This window comes from Triticum urartu, unplaced genomic scaffold, assembly GCF_056163025.1.
Source record: "Triticum urartu cultivar PI428250 unplaced genomic scaffold, HENAU_Tu73 scaffold2, whole genome shotgun sequence".
NCBI lineage: Eukaryota > Viridiplantae > Streptophyta > Magnoliopsida > Poales > Poaceae > Triticum > Triticum urartu.
This window is the reverse complement of record NW_028260368.1, coordinates 1146835-1162997: the sequence shown is the minus strand read 5'-3', so window position 1 is coordinate 1162997 and position 16163 is coordinate 1146835. Positions and strand designations below refer to the sequence as shown.

General features: G+C 37.2%; 3 non-coding genes across 3 annotated transcripts; 1 reads left to right on the top strand and 2 right to left on the bottom strand.

The window, feature by feature from the left end:
• Window positions 1-5185: 5185 nt before the first annotated feature.
• On the bottom strand, window positions 5186-5257 carry TRNAR-UCU (transfer RNA arginine (anticodon UCU)). Its single transcript has one exon. It is a non-coding gene; the product is annotated as a tRNA-Arg (tRNA).
• Window positions 5258-13886: 8629 nt separating this feature from the next.
• TRNAS-GGA (transfer RNA serine (anticodon GGA)) lies at window positions 13887-13973 on the top strand. The gene has a single exon. It is a non-coding gene; the product is annotated as a tRNA-Ser (tRNA).
• Window positions 13974-15192: 1219 nt separating this feature from the next.
• TRNAT-UGU (transfer RNA threonine (anticodon UGU)) lies at window positions 15193-15265 on the bottom strand. The gene has a single exon. It is a non-coding gene; the product is annotated as a tRNA-Thr (tRNA).
• Window positions 15266-16163: the final 898 nt, after the last annotated feature.

Sequence of the window (16163 nt, the reverse complement as noted above, 5' to 3'; positions counted from 1 at the left end):
TTGAATCAAAAGAATTCCTTTTTTGAAGTTCAATTTTTATCAGAGGACAATATGAATATTATACCTTGTTCCATTAAAACACTCAAGGGGTTATACGATATATCGGGTGTAGAAGTAGGCCAACACTTCTATTGGCAAATAGGAGGTTTCCAAATTCATGCCCAAGTACTCATCACTTCTTGGGTCGTAATTACTATCTTGCTAGGTTCAGTTGTCATAGCTGTTCGGAATCCACAAACCATCCCGACCGACGGTCAGAATTTTTTTGAATATGTCCTTGAGTTTATTCGAGACTTGAGCAAAACTCAGATTGGAGAAGAATATGGTCCCTGGGTTCCCTTTATTGGAACTATGTTCCTTTTTATTTTTGTTTCGAATTGGTCGGGTGCTCTTTTACCTTGGAAAATTATAGAGTTACCCCATGGGGAATTAGCAGCGCCCACGAATGATATAAATACTACTGTTGCTTTAGCTTTACTCACGTCAGCGGCATATTTTTATGCTGGTCTTAGCAAAAAAGGATTGAGCTATTTCGAGAAATATATTAAACCAACTCCAATCCTTTTACCAATTAACATCCTAGAAGATTTCACAAAACCATTATCGCTTAGCTTTCGACTTTTCGGGAATATATTGGCGGATGAATTAGTCGTTGTTGTTCTTGTTTCTTTAGTCCCCTTAGTAATCCCTATACCGGTCATGTTTCTTGGATTATTTACAAGCGGTATTCAAGCTCTTATTTTTGCAACATTAGCCGCAGCCTATATAGGTGAATCCATGGAGGGTCATCATTGAATTGACTCTTTTTGGAAATAGTATTTTTTTTTTTTGCAGCTTAGCTCAATTCATGCATGGTTCCAGATAATCTGCTTGGTTGCAAAAAAATAGTTAGAAATGCGTATGAATATATAGCCTAGAGTTGTAGGAGAGAGAATAGAATAGACTATATTATGGAATTTTCAAAGTATATATGCATTAAGGAGGGTGGAGTCAGGCTAGATCTATACTATAATATCCTTAATGTCTATAAGTGGAGTCCTCTTTTATGCAGGTTTCCACTTTAAGCAATGATTTTAGAATCCGATTCAATAGAAAATGAGAAAATATGCAAACAAAATAGAAGAAACAAATGTATATATATAGGATATTATATTATATATTCCTAGGTTAGATTCATTATCTAATCCGATATATGGATATGGAATTCCCTTCTATGTAGTTCGGACAATTCACATTATCATTTCAATTTGATTTCAATTTGTACTTTTTAGTTACTTTACTTCTCCCCAATAGAGCTTAGAAGTAAGAATTTATTGGTTGATTGTATCCTTAACCATTTCTTTTTTTTGACACGAGGAACTACTCACCATGAATCCACTAATTGCTGCTGCTTCTGTTATTGCTGCTGGATTGGCCGTAGGGCTTGCTTCTATTGGACCTGGAGTTGGTCAAGGTACTGCTGCAGGACAAGCTGTAGAAGGTATTGCGAGACAGCCAGAAGCAGAAGGTAAAATACGAGGTACTTTATTGCTTAGTCTAGCTTTTATGGAAGCTTTAACAATTTATGGACTAGTTGTGGCACTAGCGCTTTTATTTGCGAACCCTTTTGTTTAATCTTAAAAAAAAAATTCTTTCGATTTCGATTAGATACTTTTTTCTTTTTTTAGTAAATTGGTATTTGCTTCCACAATTCCAATTATATCAATACTTTATTTAATTTACTCCTATTTATTACTCCTGGAATTATCTATTTATCGGGACAGATAATACCCCATTCTAGGAAGGGCTGAGTTGAGTATTATTAATTTAGAAGATATGCTCACCTTCTTATTTCCCGTCCTTAGTTTAGGAAAGTGGAAAGTTTTTTCCTTTTATTTTAGGAATTTTGGGAACAGAACATTTCAACAAAGGAAGTCTTTCACCGGTCAAACAAGACGTAAGACTTAATCTAAAAGAAATTACTAGATTGAATCTATTTGCATTAAAAAAACCGATCAAAAAAGGGCGAGCGAAGTAAGTGATCGAAAAACTTTGTTCTTTGTTCGTCCTATCTATAAGAGGAGAGCATATGAAAAATGTAACCCATTCTTTCGTTTTTTTAGCTCACTGGCCATCCGCTGGCAGTTTCGGGCTTAATACCGATATTTTAGCAACAAATCTAATAAATCTAACTGTAGTGGTTGGTGTTTTGATTTTTTTTGGAAAGGGAGTGTGTGCGAGTTGTCTATTTCAAGAATAGATTGGATCTATCCGGCTGCACTTTATAATATTTTTTAGTATTTTTCGGATAAATAAGAAAAGGGTGCACGATCTCGACGAATTACTTCTGAATAAATTCAGAAATCATATGGAAGAACCATAGCATTTCGCGACTCATTGGTAAATCAACTTTGATTCTCTATAAACCAAGAATGTGAGACCATTAACACGGTTAAAGCTAAACTGCTTGAAGTCCAGGCAAAAAGAGGTACTCTTTCTACAACTATATTAGTATTAGTACCAATTTAAACGGGAAATAGCTAATGTAAAATTTATCTGATATAGAACACTCATATCGATAAAATGGTTTGAACTATTTACTAGAAAAAAAAGGGGGCACCCTGCCCTTTTTTAACCAATGCCGAATCGACGACCTATGTATAAAAAAGAGAAATTTTTTGGATTTGAAGAAAAAAAAAATAAAAAAGAATTCTATTAATTTTCATTTTCCATTTATTTAGTTAGTTTTTCTTAATGAAATTGAAATTATTAACTAGAGGGCAAATAAAAATAAAGAAACAACTTTGCTGACCATGATATATTTTTATCTAGGCGGAAGAGTCCTCTTAATATTTATCTAGTCTTATATAGGTTTCGGTATATTGAAATATAAACATAAAAAAGAAGATAGAGGATAGGCTCATTACTTAAAAAAAAGATATGGAAATAGCTATAGAAAAAAAAAAAGGAGCGTGAGAGCCAAATGAATCGAAAGATTCATGTTTGGTTCGGGAAGAGATCATAAAAGTTGTAAACTTACAAAATAATCTACTTTCATTAAAAGATTTATTAGATAATCGAAAACAGAGGATCTTGAGTACTATTCGAAATTCAGAAGAATTGCGTAGAGGGACCATTGAGCAACTCGAAAAAGCTCGGATTCGATTACAGAAAGTCGAACTAGAAGCGGATGAGTATCGAATGAATGGATACTCTGAGATAGAACGAGAAAAAGCAAATTTGATTAATGCTACTTCTATTAGTTTGGAACAATTGGAAAAGTCTAAAAACGAAACCCTTTATTTTGAAAAACAAAGGGCAATGAATCAGGTCCGACAGCGGGTTTTCCAACAGGCCGTACAAGGAGCTCTAGGAACTCTGAATAGTTGTTTGAATACCGAGTTACATTTCCGTACGATTCGTGCTAATATTGGCATTCTCGGGTCCCTGGAATGGAAGAAATAATTAAATTAATTAGGCCTTGAACTTCTACTTTCGTTTAGAATTTAGGCATTATTTTTCCCCTTGCTTCCGAAAAAAGAGTCAAGAAACACTAATGGCAACCCTTCGAGTCGACGAAATTCATAAAATTCTCCGCGAACGTATTGAACAATATAATAGGAAAGTAGGGATTGAGAATATAGGTCGCGTAGTTCAAGTGGGGGATGGGATTGCTCGTATTATAGGTCTTGGTGAAATAATGTCAGGTGAATTAGTCGAATTTGCAGAAGGTACTAGGGGTATTGCTCTGAATTTGGAATCCAAAAATGTTGGGATTGTATTAATGGGCGATGGGTTGATGATACAAGAGGGAAGTTTTGTAAAAGCAACAGGAAGAATTGCTCAGATACCCGTGAGTGAGGCTTACTTGGGTCGTGTTGTAAATGCTCTGGCTAAACCTATTGATGGGAAAGGCGAAATTATAGCTTCCGAATCTCGCTTAATTGAATCTCCTGCTCCAAGTATAATTTCCAGGCGTTCCGTATACGAACCTCTTCAAACAGGGCTTATTGCTATCGATTCGATGATCCCTATAGGGCGCGGTCAGCGAGAGTTAATTATTGGGGACAGACAGACTGGCAAAACAGCAGTAGCCACAGATACAATTCTCAATCAAAAAGGGCAAGGTGTAATATGTGTTTATGTAGCTATCGGTCAAAGAGCATCCTCCGTAGCTCAAGTAGTAACTACTTTCCATGAGGAGGGGGCCATGGAATACACTATTGTAGTAGCTGAAATGGCGGATTCACCTGCTACATTACAATACCTCGCTCCTTATACGGGAGCAGCCCTGGCTGAGTATTTTATGTACCGCGAACGGCATACTTTAATAATTTATGATGATCTCTCCAAACAGGCACAAGCTTATCGCCAAATGTCCCTTCTATTAAGAAGACCTCCCGGACGTGAGGCTTATCCAGGGGATGTTTTTTATTTGCATTCACGCCTTTTAGAAAGAGCCGCTAAATTAAATTCTCTTTTAGGCGAAGGAAGTATGACCGCTTTACCAATAGTTGAGACTCAATCTGGAGACGTTTCCGCCTATATTCCTACTAATGTAATCTCCATTACAGATGGACAAATATTCTTATCTGCGGATCTATTCAATGCCGGAATTCGACCCGCTATTAATGTGGGTATTTCTGTTTCCAGAGTAGGATCCGCGGCTCAAATTAAAGCCATGAAACAAGTAGCTGGCAAATCAAAATTGGAACTAGCGCAATTCGCAGAGTTACAAGCCTTTGCACAATTCGCCTCTGCTCTCGATAAAACAAGTCAGAATCAATTGGCAAGGGGTCGACGATTAAGGGAATTGCTTAAACAATCCCAGGCAAATCCTCTCCCAGTGGAAGAGCAGATAGCTACTATTTATACCGGAACAAGAGGATATCTTGATTCGTTAGAAATTGAACAGGTAAATAAATTTCTGGATGAGTTACGTAAACATCTAAAAGATACTAAACCTCAATTCCAAGAAATTATATCTTCTAGCAAGACATTCACCGAGCAAGCGGAAATCCTTTTGAAGGAAGCTATTCAGGAACAGCTGGAACGGTTTTCTCTTCAGTAACAAATAAATTTTGCATGTCTACTCTTGTTAGTAGAATAGGAATCGTTGAGAAAGCTTTTTCATTTGAATCATGCAAAAAAGTTTTCTTTGTTTTTAGTTTAGTATAGTTATTTAAAGAATAGATAGAAATAAGATTGCGTCCAATAGGATTTGAACCTATACCAAAGGTTTAGAAGACCTCTGTCCTATCCATTAGACAATGGACGCTTTTCTTTCATATTTTATTCTTTCTTTTATTTTTTTGCTTCTTCCGAGAAAAAACTGTTAGACCAAAACTCTTTTAGGAAATCAAAAAATCCAGATACAAATGCATGATGTATATATTATATCATGCATATATCATAAAGAAGGAGTATGGAGGCGGTAGTGGGAATCGAACCCGCAACCCCAAGGTTATGAGCCTTATGAGCTACCAAACTGCTCTATACTCTTAAACTAAAGAGGGGTAACTAGTGGATAAAAGAGGGTTGGATACGCCCCTCTACCAATATCTATACAAATAGAATAGTCCATTTATACAGAATGGTAAAGAGGGCTCCTCTATGATTATCAATTCCAGAAATCCATACAAATACGAAAGGGTATTTAAATACGAAAGGGTATTTTATCCTTACCAACTGGATCTTGTTGCACCCGGTAACAAACATTCATAAACCATTTCTCGAAGTACGTGTCCGGATAGCCCAAAATGTCGATAGTTAGCTCTAGGTCTTCCGGTCAAAAAACAACGTCGATGAAGGCGTGTAGGTGCACTATTACGCGGTAGGGATTGCAATTTTTCTCGCATTTTCGTTTTTTCACTCAAACTCAAGGGAGAAACTTTGCTTCTTATCTTTTTTTTTAAAGATTGACGAATCAAATGATATTTCTGTTCTAATTTCTGCCGCTTCTTCTCCCTCTGAATCAAACTTTTTTTTGCCATAATGTGTCGTTGCTATTATTACCAAGTATACGGTTCTAATCCTAGATGGAAAAATAAATAGAAAAAGAAATCTAAAAAGGCAGATCCTCCCTCTCTATCAAGAGTAATGAACTAGGTGCTGATACAGTACAAAAAAACAAACTAAATTAACCAAACTTGCCTGATGTTGAGGCAATCAAGAAAGCTGCATAAGTGAATATATAACCCACGGAAAAGTGAGCTAATCCAACCAATCTTGCTTGCACAATGGAAAGAGCCACGGGCTTATCTCTCCAGCGAATTAAATTAGCTAAAGGTGTGCGTTCATGAGCCCATGCTAAAGTCTCAATTAATTCCTGCCAATACCCCCGCCAGGAAATTAAGAACATAAATCCAGTAGCCCAAACAAGATGTCCAAATAAGAACATCCACGCCCATACCGATAAACTATTCATCCCAAAAGGATTATATCCATTGATAAGTTGTGAAGAGTTTAACCATAGGTAATCTCTTAACCATCCCATCAAATAAGTGGAGGATTCATTAAATTGTGAAACGTTGCCCTGCCATAATGTGATATGTTTCCAATGCCAATAAAAAGTAACCCACCCAATGGTATTTAACATCCAGAAAACTGCCAAATAAAATGCGTCCCAAGCAGAAATATCACAAGTACCGCCGCGCCCTGGGCCGTCACAAGGAAAACTATATCCAAAATCCTTTTTATCTGGCATTAATTTGGAACCGCGTGCATCTAAAGCGCCCTTTACTAAAATCAATGTAGTTGTATGCAAACCTAGAGCAATAGCATGATGAACCAAGAAATCCCCAGGTCCTATTGTTAAGAAAAGCGAATTACTATTCTCATTAACAGCATTCAACCATCCGGGCAACCATAGGCTTCGACCCGCATTGAAAGCGGGGCCATTCGTTGAAGATAAGAGTATATCGAACCCATATGTCGTCTTGCCATGAGCAGATTGTATCCATTGGGCAAATATAGGTTCGATCAAGATTTGCTTTTCTGGAGTACCAAAAGCAAGCATGACGTCGTTATGAACATAAAGGCCCAAGGTATGGAATCCTAGAAAGAGGCTAGCCCAACTTAAATGAGATATGATAGCTTCTTTATGGTCTAACATTCTTGCCAATACATTATCCTCATTCTGTTCCGGATTGTAATCCCTAATGAAAAAAATAGCTCCATGAGCAAAAGCCCCTGTCATGATGAACCCTGCAATATATTGGTGATGAGTATATAAAGCAGCTTGAGTAGTAAAGTCTTGTGCTATGAATGCATAAGGAGGTAAAGAGTACATATGTTGAGCTACTAAGGAAGTAATAACCCCTAAAGAAGCTAGAGCAAGACCTAACTGAAAATGAATCGAATTGTTGATTGTGTCATAAAGGCCCTTATGCCCACGCCCTAATCGACCCCCCGGAGGAGTATGCGCTTCTAAAAGATCTTTAATACTGTGCCCAATTCCGAAGTTAGTTCGATACATGTGACCGGCAATGAGAAAAATAAATGCAATAGCTAAATGATGGTGAGCCATATCGGTCAGCCACAAACTTTGTGTTTGTGGATGGAATCCCCCAAGAAGAGTTAGAATGGCAGTTCCCGCTCCTTGAGCGGTACCAAATAAATGATTACTCGAATCAGGGTTTTGGGCATAAAGATTCCATTGACCCGTCAAAAGGGGTCCCAACCCCTGGGGATAGGGTAATACATCTAAGAAATTATTCCATCGAACGTACTCCCCCCTGGATGCGGGAATAGCAACATGAACTAAATGTCCTGTCCAAGCCAAAGAACTTACCCCGAAAAGTCCTGACAAATGATGATTGAGACGAGATTCCGCGTTTTTGAACCACGAAAGGCTTGGTTTCCATTTGGGTTGTAGATGTAACCAACCCGCTATTAAGGACAGCGTAGAAAGAAATAATAGAAAAAGAGCTCCAGTATAAAGATCCTCATTGGTGCGTAATCCTATTGTATACCACCACTGATAAACTCCAGAATAAGCAATATTCACTGGACCAGCAGCACCTCCTCGAGTAAAGGCTTCCACAGCGGGTTGACCAAAATGAGGATCCCAAATCGCATGAGCAATAGGTCTTACGTGTAAAGGATCCTGTATCCATGATTCAAAATTTCCTTGCCAAGCTACATGAAACAGATTTCCGGACGTCCATAGAAAGATTATTGCTAATTGCCCAAAGTGAGAAGCAAAAATGTTCTGATAAAGACGTTCTTCAGTAATATCATCATGACTTTCGAAATCATGTGCGGTAGCAATACCAAACCAAATACGACGAGTAGTGGGGTCCTGAGCTAAGCCTTGGCTAAACCTGGGAAATCTTAATTCCATAATGCCTTTCAAATCCTCCTAGCCACTATCCTACTGCAATAATTCTCGCTAAGAAGAATGCCCATGTCGTGGCAATTCCACCCAGAAGGTAATGGGTTACTCCTACAGCGCGTCCTTGTATAATGCTCAAGGCTCTAGGCTGAGTAGCAGGAGCAACTTTTAATTTGTTATGAGCCCAAACGATAGATTCAATGAGTTCTTGCCAATAACCACGGCCGCTGAATAAAAACATTAAACTGAAGGCCCAGACAAAATGAGCACCTAAGAAAAAAAGACCATATGCAGATAATGAAGAACCATAAGACTGAATGACTTGCGATGCCTGTGCCCACAAGAAATCTCGAAGCCACCCATTAATCGTAATGGAACTCTGTGCAAAGTTTCCCCCTGTAATATGAGTTACCACCCCTTGATCACTTATAGTACCCCAAACATCCGACTGCATTTTCCAACTGAAATGGAAAATGACTACCGAAATTGCATTGTACATCCAGAATAAACCTAAGAAAACATGATCCCAGGCGGATACTTGACATGTTCCCCCTCGGCCAGGCCCATCGCAAGGAAAGCGAAAACCTAGATTTGCTTTATCGGGTATCAAACGGGAACTCCGAGCAAATAAAACACCTTTCAAAAGTATTAATACAGTCACATGTATGGTAAATGCATGAATGTGATGGACTAAAAAATCTGCGGTTCCTAATGGAATAGGTAACAAAGCCACTTTGCCACCTACTGCTACTAACTCGCCGCCTCCCCACGTTAAGCTAGTACTTGTTGTTGCACCAGGAGCTGTTACGCCAGGCGCAGTAGCATGGATATTTTGTACCCATTGAGCAAAGATAGGTTGTAATTGTATGGCAGTATCCGAAAACATATCTTGTGGACGGCCTAAAGCACTCATGGTATCATTATGAATGTACAAGCCAAAACTGTGAAAACCTAGAAATATACATACCCAGTTAAGGTGGGATATGATTGCATCGCGGTGTCTAAGGACGCGATCTAATAGATCGTTGTATCGAGTAGTTGGATCATAGTCTCTTACCATAAAAATTGCTGCATGTGCAGCAGCACCGACTATTAGAAATCCGCCAATCCACATGTGGTGTGTGAACAAGGAAAGTTGTGTACCATAGTCAGTAGCTAGGTATGGATAGGGAGGCATAGAATACATATGATGAGCTACAACAATGGTTGTAGAGCCTAGCATAGCTAGGTTAAGAGATAATTGAGCATGCCATGACGTTGTTAAGATTTCATAAAGACCCTTATGGCCTTGTCCTGTAAATGGGCCCTTGTGAGCCTCCAAAATATCTTTAAGTCCATGGCCAATACCCCAATTGGTCCTATACATATGACCTGCGATTAGGAAAAGAATAGCAATAGCTAAATGATGGTGCGCAATATCGGTCAGCCAGAGACCACCGGTTACTGGATCTAGTCCTCCGCGAAAAGTCAGAAATTCTGCGTATTTGGACCAATTTAAAGTGAAAAAAGGGGTTGCTCCTTCGGCAAAACTAGGATAAAGTTGAGCCAAAAGGTCCCGATTCAAGATAAATTCATGAGGAAGTGGTATCTCTTTAGGATCCACCCCAGCGTCAAGAAATTGGTTAATTGGTAAAGATACATGAATTTGGTGCCCCGCCCAAGAAAGAGACCCAAGTCCTAATAATCCCGCTAAGTGGTGATTCAACATGGATTCTACATCTTGGAACCAGGCCAATTTGGGAGCGGCTTTGTGATAATGGAACCAACCAGCAAAAAGCATTAACGCTGCAAAAATCAATGCACCAATTGCAGTACAATAGAGTTGTAATTCACTAGTTATTCCAGATGCTCGCCAAAGCTGAAAAAAACCAGAGGTTATTTGGATTCCTCGGAAACCCCCGCCTACATCACCATTCAATATTTCTTGCCCTACTATAGGCCAAACTACCTGAGCACTGGGTCCAATGTGAGTAGGATCACTTAGCCATGCTTCATAATTGGAAAAACGGGCGCCATGAAAGTACATGCCACTCAACCAAAGAAAGATAATGGAAAGTTGCCCGAAATGAGCACTAAAGACTTTTCGAGAAATCTCCTCCAAATCACCAGTATGACTATCGAAATCGTGAGCATCAGCATGTAGGTTCCAGATCCAAGTGGTAGTATCAGGGCCCTTAGCTAGTGTTCTTGAGAAATGGCCGGGTCTGGCCCATTCCTCAAAAGATGTTTTTACAGGATCCCTATCCACAACAATTTTTACTTCTGGTTCCGGCGAACGAATAATCATTAAGTCCTCCTCTTTCCGGACAAGACATACAAAGAGACCCGCCAACTGTCTTTTTAGTGAATCTTTGAAAGATATATATTTGAAAGATAGATTTTGAAAGATAGATTTTGAAAGATAGATATTGTGATTAGTTCTTTTCTTTACTATCTACCATCCTTCTATTTTTTTTTTAGTTATTCACTGGAGCAATTATATATTGAAGTCAATCCGAGGCAAGTGTTCGGGTCTATTATGACATAAAGATTAGGTGCCTAACGGACATTGTTTATCTTGAAAAACAAATATTTCTCGACGTAAGAAAAAAATCTTTTTTATTTTTAATTTAAGAAACTAGTGTATTTTTTTTGAGGGCATAAGCTCCTATCTATATCTACTTTCCTTGAGCATAATATAGGGTTTTTTATTTGATTCTAAATTCCAAGATAACTCATTAGAATTATTAATAAGATGGTCCTAATATATTAGCAATATTTAGATTGCCCCCTCTTTTTATTCACTTTATTACTTCTATTCTAGACCCTATCCCTATGGTTTATTCTTATGAAATATCATATAAAATAGAAGGTATAAGAAATGGATATAATGAAATTCTTGATTCGATCTTACGACCTAATTTATTTGATTAATGGATCAACAACCAAACCACCCATTTTATGAAAAAGAAGGAGCATGGTCTTATTCAAATTCAAAGCGCTTCGTAATCTTCAACCAGTTCTGTGCTTCAATATAATTTCCCGGAGTAAGCGCTATAGCTTGTTTCCAATATTCAGCAGCTTGATCAAACCAAGCTTCCGCAATTTCCGAATCACCCTGTAGAATGGCCTGTTCTCCTCGGTCGGAATAGGAAGTTCCTTCCCTTAGAACCGTACTTGAGAGTTTCCTACCTCATACGGCTCAGAAATTGCTATCTGAATTTCCCCTATCTTAACTGAATTCGATTTATCAAAAATCGATCCAATTTGTTCTTGGGTTAAGCAGAAGAAATTAATTACCTAAGTTTCAAACCCTAATTTTTATCAATAATCAGTTTGATCTTTTTTCCCACCTTCAGAAGAATGAAGCATAGATAGATATAGAGCCTTCGTTCAAATTTTCTGAGAGGTAACTATCCCGGTTTCATATATGAAATCTCTATAGAATCCTTGAAAAAGACTTTTTTCCATAAGAAAGAAAAAAGAACTTACTATCTTTGGGATCTGATACTACACCGCTGCTTAATCCCTTAGTGGATCGGCTCTATTACATAAGCGGATTCCTAAATTTTGCCCCATATCATGGGATAAGTAAGCAGTTTTTTTTAGTTGTATCGACCCAGTCGCTCACTAATTGATCTTTACGGTGCTTTCTCTATCAATTTGAGAAACTTTATCCATAGAGTAGTAGTATAGGCCATACTTTCTTCGTTTTTTGATTCTCGTGAAGTGTCCTTCCTTCCTACAGCTGATAGGGAAAAATCGTTGTTTTTACGATCCCTATGTAGAAAGCCCTTTTTTTCTAGTATTTACTAGAAAATTTGATCCTCTCTTTTTTTTTTTTCTTTCTATAGTGGAGATAGTCGCACGTAATGACAGATCACGGCCATATTATTAAAAGCTTGCGGTAAGAAGGGGTTTCGTTCTAGTGCCCGGAAATAATATTCCAAAGCCTTTGTATGCTCTCCATTGCTTGTGTGTATAAGGCCTATGTTATAGAGTATATAACTTCGATCATAGGGATCGATTTCTAGTCGCGTAGCTTCATAATAATTTTGCAAAGCTTCCGCATAATTTCCTTCGGATTGAGCCAACATCCGTTACGGTCGTTCATTCTATTCAAAAAATCTCCGTTCCAAAACCGTACATGAGGTTTTCATCTCATACGGCTCCTCCCTTCTGTACATAATAGTACTAAGCGAAATAATCTATAGAATCAAAATAGAATTAGTCCCGTCTCATTATGAACCGAAAGGGGCTGGTATTTTTCCAAGAAATCTCTAGCCAACCTTCCCACAAGAGGTTTTTCTTAACACCAATGAATTCTATTAATGCTAGAGGAAAACGATAGCTCCAATAATTTCTTTGTTCTCAACGCCTCCTATTTAGAGGAATTAGCTACTTCAACGATCTTTGATGGTTATAGGGGTATCCAAAGTACAAACCTGATGGTTGTTTGTTATCCCAACCATTCTTCCCAGCCCTGATACCGATCAGGAAAGGGGTAATTTCTAACAAAGTTTTTCTCTTGTTGATTCCTATTTCTAGGTGTAGTGCTTTTCTCCCCTATGCTGCCTACGGATACTAATAGAGTAGGATTGGCCTGTAATCCATACCATACCATATCCTGTAGGTGTAACCTTTCGCTCAATACTCAAATCTACAATTGAAGTATCTGAAGCCGCATCAATCGAGGATACACGACGGAAGGAATTGTTAGTTCGCCTCACCTTCCCGAAGCGTGGGTTTGTTTGCTTTACAAATTTGGTTCTCTCTATGCCAACCCCCCTCTCTTTTTCGTAAGACTGAGGTATAGGTAGGGCTAAAAAAAAGCAAAAAAAAGAGTCAAATCGCACCATCTCTATAATAAGTAAATGCCTTTTTTTCTCCTGAGGTTGTCGGAATTATTCGCAATAAAATATTGGCTACAATTGAGGAGGTCTTATCAATGAAATTTCCATTTCCACGGGATCTAGGCATAATTCCCAACCCATTCTATATAGAATTGTTTTCATTCCTTCACAAAATAACATAAAAACAAACACATTCGATTCTTATAATTATAAATAGATTGATCCATATGCTCTACTCTAAATCCATATGCTTTAAATGGATAAGAGAGATATGGATTTTCCGCTCAGCTCAAATTGTATCCTTTTCCTTCTGCTTGGACACGAAGAGATATGAAATATTTGACTAAGACTGGATTTCATTCCACTTTCCTATTTCTGAACAACAACTTATGTTATCAACTATTTCGTGTTTTCAAAGTTATTAATTGTCTCATACCCTATTTTTGATTTCGATAGTATGGTGTAGCGTATCTTATGCAAACGGAATTCTAAGGTTTCTTTATTTTATTATGCAATAAGAAGAATTCTTCCATTTTCTTTTTCTTTAGTTGCGGGAAAACCCAAATTAAAACTTTTATTTTATAGCGAGCGCAATTTCTAGTAAAAAATCCTGTATCCTTCCACTTAGATCAAAAGGAATTTTTCCAATAGAACTATGGAACCCCCGAGGGTTGTACCTGTACTGCAGGAATAAGAAAACTCGCTATTCACTCAGTTTATTTTCCATAATAAGTTATGTAGGAGAGATGGCCGAGCGGTTCAAGGCGTAGCATTGGAACTGCTATGTAGACTTTTGTTTACCGAGGGTTCGAATCCCTCTCTTTCCGTTTTTCTTAATTCATCAACGTTAAGGATCACAATGTATCAAATCAAATAACAATTTTTTCCAGCAATAATATAATATCTTATATTATCTTATTTTGATTTAATAGAAATTAGAAATTCTCTATAGCAAATTACTGTGGTATGTAAAATACACATAGAGGAAAAAAGAAAAAAGGATCCTAATCCTAGGGTTAATCAATTTTAGCTAGTTGATGGGAAAATACAAATTAATGGTAATGGTCTTAGGGCGATTTAGTTCGGGGAAAGGGGAAGGGGAAGAAAATTCTATGAACCTTTCCTTTTTTCGTTAAGTTCAAGTCTGACGAGAGTAATATTCTACAACTAACAACTCATTTATTTTGAGACCGACCCACTTCCTATCTAGGATTTTATTTACTAGTCCTTTATATTCCAACGTGTCAATCGCCAAATGCTTTGGCAATTTCCCCGGGTCCGATGAAGCAATATAATTTTGAACCAGACCTTTTGATCTTTGGTTATCTTTCGTAGTAATAATATCTCGGGGTTTGCAACGAAAACTTGGTATATTGACTATACGACCATTAACTAAAATATGTCTATGGTTGACTAATTGGCGGGCCCCAGGAATGGTTGAAGCCATACCCAATCGAAAAAGGATATTATCCAAACGCATTTCAAGTAATTGTAGTAAAACCTGGCCTGTTGACCTTTTTGCTTTTCCAGCGATATGTACATATCTAAGTAATTGTCGTTCTGTCAGACCATAATGAAAACGCAATTTCTGTTTTTCTTGAAGACGAATACGATATTGCTCCTTTTTCCCAGAATTGAATTTTTTTTTAAGATTACTTCCGGATTTAGGTGTTTTTCTAGTGAGTCCTGGTAAAGCTCCCAGACGGCGTATTTTTTTTAAACGAGGTCCTCGATAACGGGACATGAAGACTCCTTTTTTTATTTTATTGAAATTTCATTTTACACAATTAATTTCATTGTATTTACATTACAGAATACATCGAAATTAAAACTGAATTAAACTACAGGATAAACAGAGTAAAATCAACTAAAGTACCCCAAAAAATGGAATTTCATCAAAATCTTTTTTTTTTGTATATATATTATTTATTTTATTGTTTTGTATCTAGCAAAATTGTAAGGTAAAAAACATAAAAGATCCTGGATTCTCCATTTAATTCGGAAAAAAAGAGATTCTTGTTCGTAGAACATCGATAGAGAAAAAAAAGCCGACTATCGGATTTGAACCGATGACCCTCGCATTACAAATGCGATGCTCTAACCTCTGAGCTAAGTGGGCTTACATAACGGAAATAGTGTAACAAATAGAAATAGGTATAGTATAGGAAATCCGTAAAATCTCAGATATTAGTTATTAATCTTAGCTATTAACTAGTTCTAAATTTGAAGTTATACTTATAAAAATAAAAAAATACTAAAACTTCTTAAAGATAAAGTTAGCTTGATATGCTTAACTATAGGATATTAAAAAATAAAATTATAGAATTTATTGGTATTTTCATTCGATCATTATAGACTTTATTATTTGTTAATAATTTGAGGATTAATATTTCACTAAGGGGAACATAGAGTCAGAGTAAATAAAATTGCTAATTCTGATTAGAAAAAAAGAATAAATATCAAGCGTTATAGTATAATTTTGAATACTATAAAAAAGTAAGACGGGAGGTGGGGGAGATAAAAACTTTTGGATATATTGATTCGGATTGAATTGCAAATACATCAAGGATAGAATCAATTCAATTCTGAATTGCAATAAGCAAGCGAGGTCTCTCAAATAGAGTCGAACTGAACTGCTAGACTACGTTGAGTGATGAACTCAATGATTCAAAAAAAAAACTAAGAGATGGATGAAATTACACAAGGAATCCTGGTCTCAAAGAAGAGGGAAATGGGGATATGGCGAAATCGGTAGACGCTACGGACTTGATTGTATTGAGCCTTGGTATGGAAACCTGCTAAGTGGTAACTTCCAAATTCAGAGAAACCCTGGAATTAAAAAAGGGCAATCCTGAGCCAAATCCGTGTTTTGAGAAAACAAGGGGTTCTCGAACTAGAATACAAAGGAAAAGGATAGGTGCAGAGACTCAATGGAAGCTGTTCTAACGAATCGAGTTAATTACGTTGTGTTGTTAGTGGAATTCCTTCTAGTTCTAAATTAGAGAAAGAGGGGTTTT